Source organism: Coloeus monedula, assembly GCF_965178545.1.
Source record: "Coloeus monedula genome assembly, chromosome: 29".
Lineage (NCBI taxonomy): Eukaryota > Metazoa > Chordata > Aves > Passeriformes > Corvidae > Coloeus > Coloeus monedula.
In genome coordinates, this window is record NC_138809.1 from 3,313,535 (window position 1) to 3,317,601 (window position 4,067).

Here is a 4,067-nt window from a genome sequence, read left to right on the forward strand (position 1 = left end):
AAAGGCTCTGCCGCGGTTGCTTTTCCCACAAAATCCGCCCGGCTCTTCCCACCCAGGTTTTTCCTTCCAGGCACGGCCTTCCCTGGCAGCCTGAAAGTCTCCACTCCTTATCTCCCCTCCCACTTCTCCCCTTTGAAGTCCCAACCTGGGACTTTTGATCTCTCCCAACGCCAACAATTCCCTGGGTGAAACAGGGGAGCAAAGTCAGTGAGGAGAGAGAGAATTTGGTCCTCCTTGATGGAGAAAGAGCAAAACCCACAGCAAATAAACCCCAGAGAAGACGGAACTAAAACTTGGGGAATCCCAACCCCGAATCTCCCCACGCAGAAACACTTTAAAGTCTCTGAATTTGCTTCTGCAAGGCTTCAAAGTGAAATAAACCCAACCACGAGGTGACTTCCCGGGAAACCGAGCCGGACTTACCCAATTCTCCACCAGCAAGCACCAAATGAAACCAGAAATGGCTTGAGGAGCAGGACAATAGGAATCCTTTTATAGGATTTCGGAGTCGGTGGCTCCGGAAGTGAGACACCTCAGGGGTATGGAAATCAAATATTTAATAATCCAGACCTGCTCCACTCCAATCCTTCAATTACTTCGCTCGCCATTATAATTTTTAATGTCGCCGAGGTGGGACATGAGACTCTATGACTACGAGGAATTCCCCATCCACGTATTTCCTACGGACTGGGAAATGCGGAGCGGATGAGCCAGCCTGGAAACAATCCCCCTCGGGATTAAACTCTGGAAAAAAAAAGCTGCTTTGGTGCATTTCCTTGCAGAGCTCAGGAGTGGAGGCGGGATGGGACTCTGGAAGAGGCTCACAATATTCCTTCTGCAGGGAATTTTATTCCCCATAATCTGGTCACGGTTTTCCCTCGATCCAGCTTGCTCTGGGGACCTCTGGGAGGAGCCTCTCCATGAATACTTTGGGCGGCTCAAAGCGGCCCCAGGATCATCCCCAAGTCTTTTCCAGGGTGGGCGAATCCTTCAGCATCTCCCAATCCACCTTTTCCTCAAGGTCCCTGGAACACCTGGGTGGCTTCGGTTGGTCTTGAGCTCTGGGACCCGAATCGGATGCAGCTCCAGATGTGGTGCAGGGATCCCTCGGACACCTCCAGGGATCCCTCGGACACCTCCAGGGATCCCTCGGACACCTCCAGGGATGGCCACTCCAACCCTCCCTGGGCAGCCCCTCCCAAGGCCTGGCCGCCCTTTCCAGGAGGGATTTCCCCAAATATCCACCCTGAGCCTCCCCTGGCACAGCTCGAGGCCGTTCCCTCTTGTGCTGGCCCCGTTCCCTGTGATCAGATCCCAAATTCCCGCTGGAAGAGCCCCAAATTCCTGCTGGATCCCGCTTTTCTTTGGGATGAGCCCCCCCAGCTCCCTCAGGACTCTCCATTCCCTTCTCCTGCTGCCCCAGCCCCGTCCCCATCCCTGGCCCCGCTCCAGCTCCTCCATTTCCCTCTTTCCATGATTGTCCAGAACTGGGCCCAGCCCTGGACATTCCCCTCCCCAGAGCCCAGGGGACAATCCCTGCCCTGGTCCCCGCTGGTCAGTTTTGCCACAATTCTTTGATTTTTTTATTAATACAAATTGGATTTGTTTGATTTGTTGGCATTTTGGCCGTTGTGCTCCGGGGAAACCTCCCCATTTTGAGGCTCTCCAGGATCTTCCGGGACCTCTCCCGTGTGTCCCAACTCCACCAGGTGACACCGAGCGTGACGAAGGATGAACTCTTCGATCACAGTGGCCTTCGGGCTGATTTTTGTGCCCATTTCTGGCGCCAGGAAGTCACACCCCGACCAAGAAAGTGACAAACTTCACGCGGCCGTCGCAGCTCGGAGACGCCGTTTTCTCCCCGCGGAAAAGTTGTCCCTGCCTGGAAAAGAAGGAAGAGAGCCCCAACCAGTTCCCGTGAGACATCAAAGAGTCTGGAATTCCTCCTCTGCTCGCTGCCACCCCGCCCGGAGTCAGCCGGTGACACAACCAGGGACAGGAGTGACTCGCACCGGAGGCGAGGCCGTTTTCCACCTGGAGACCAAGGGCAGGTTTGGGCTCTTCTTCTTCCAAATTTGAGTATCCAGTGTGGGGATTTGTGGTTATTTCCTGGAAATCAACAAATTTGGGATTCGTGACCCCTTGGGTTGGGAGTTTGCTGCTGATCACAGGAAGAATTTCCTCCTTTTCTTGCTTTTCCATTCAAACTGCCCAAAAAGAGCTTTTCTTGCTCAAATCTGCTCTCAGCCAAATGATTCCAATGATTTCCCAATGTTTTTTGGGGGGGGCGGAATGGTGACAGATTTGATTCACGTTCGCAGGTTTATGCATTTCAAGCTGGGTAGAATTCAGCTGGTTTTGGGTAAAATGAGGGGAAAAGGGTGGTGGTCACTCCTCCGGTCACCTGCCTGCTCTTCACTCATCCCTCACGAGGACAACGCCACCGTCACGACAACGGAGACGGGATTTGAGTCAGAACTTCGGAAAACATCACGAGACGAGCGGTGAGGGAAGAGTTTCCAGCAGCTCCGTGAAAAAAAAACAGGACAGAAAAAGGTCAGGCGTGGCTAAAAATAAACGAATTCCCCAAATCCCACATCCCATCCTGCCCCTAATGGACCTCGTGAGGTGTTGGGCTGGAGGATGTTGGAGCATCCCAAAAACCTGCCCCGTGACCGGGTGATTACTGAAGAGCCGGCCCGGAATCCATTCATTTCCCAAATTCCTCCCTGGCGTCTGCGGGGCCACGTGAATTCCCGAGCTCCAGGTCCGGCTCCAGCCACGGAAATAGGCGTTTTCCATTAAAAATAATTAGGCAAATCACCCCTGGCGGGGCAGAGGCGGAGCGAGGCCGTGGGGAGCTCTGGGGTGCCTGGGGCTCCCCGGCTCCGGAGGCCCGGGAACACACCAGGCACATCCCGGGATTACTCGGCCACGTCTGCGCTGCTGATCCCAACCCAGGTGAGTCTCCCTGGGATCCTCCAAATCCTGGTGTTTGTTTTCTGGAATAGATTCCAGGGAAAGCTGGAAAAGGGGGATTTGCGGCTCTCAATTTCCTCGGGGATAAAGGTTTCAAAGGGTAAAAATCTTCCATCGTGCTGGCTCGGTTGTCATTCCAGAATTCCCATGGACCCTCTGGAAAATTCCTGTTGTCCCAGCACTGGGTTTAGAGGGATAAAACCCCATCCTGCCAGGAGATCCAGGACCCATTCCAAACAACTGGAAAAGGGAAAAACAACTGGAGAAGGGGAGGGAGCTTCTTAGAATTGATGAACCCGAAAACGTGAATCAAAGCTGTTGTTATCCCAAAAAAAAATGCTGGCAAATTGTTGGAATTGTTTGGCTGAGAGCGGATTTTAAAAAGAAAAACTGAGTTTGGGAGTCTGAAGAGGAAAGAGAAGAACTGAGGAATGTTTTCCTGATTTTTCAGGGCATTAGGTGTGAAATTGTTCTTTTTCTTCCAGGTCTCCGTGGCAGAGAGATGAATTCCCAGTGCCCGCCCTGTTCCTGCCTGGAGGAGGCCGCCCAGAGCAATCCCTGCTCTCCCTGTGCCGTGGAGCAGAATTCCCAGGCGGATCCCTGCCCATGCCAAGATGTTTGTCCCTCCTGTCCCTGTGACCCCCCTCAGATCCCGCTCGGGGTCACCTCCCCATCCCTCCCCACAGACTCTGGGACTTGCGTGGAAGCCGATCCCGTGAAAACCCTGAGCTCGGGAGAGGAACCCTTCACCATCGAGACCCCCGGGATGTGCGTGATGACGTTCCCGCTCCAGAAATCCATCCTGACCGTGGAGCTGTGCTCCCTGGACACCCCGGAGACCTTCCCGCTGTGCCAGGAGGAGCTTTGTGTCACCGAAACAGCCGGGACCTGCCTGGAAAACCTGGAAAAGCTCTCCCAGGAGCTCCCTGTCGCAGCTCTGGAGCCCTGCACCCTCGAGGTGCTGGAGTTGGGCACGGAGGAGCCCTGCCAGGCTCAGGGAGCGATCCTGGGGGATCCCTGCGCATCCCAAAGCGGGATTTCCACGGATCCATGTGCATCCACGGCGCCGTGCCAGTCCCAGGGACTTG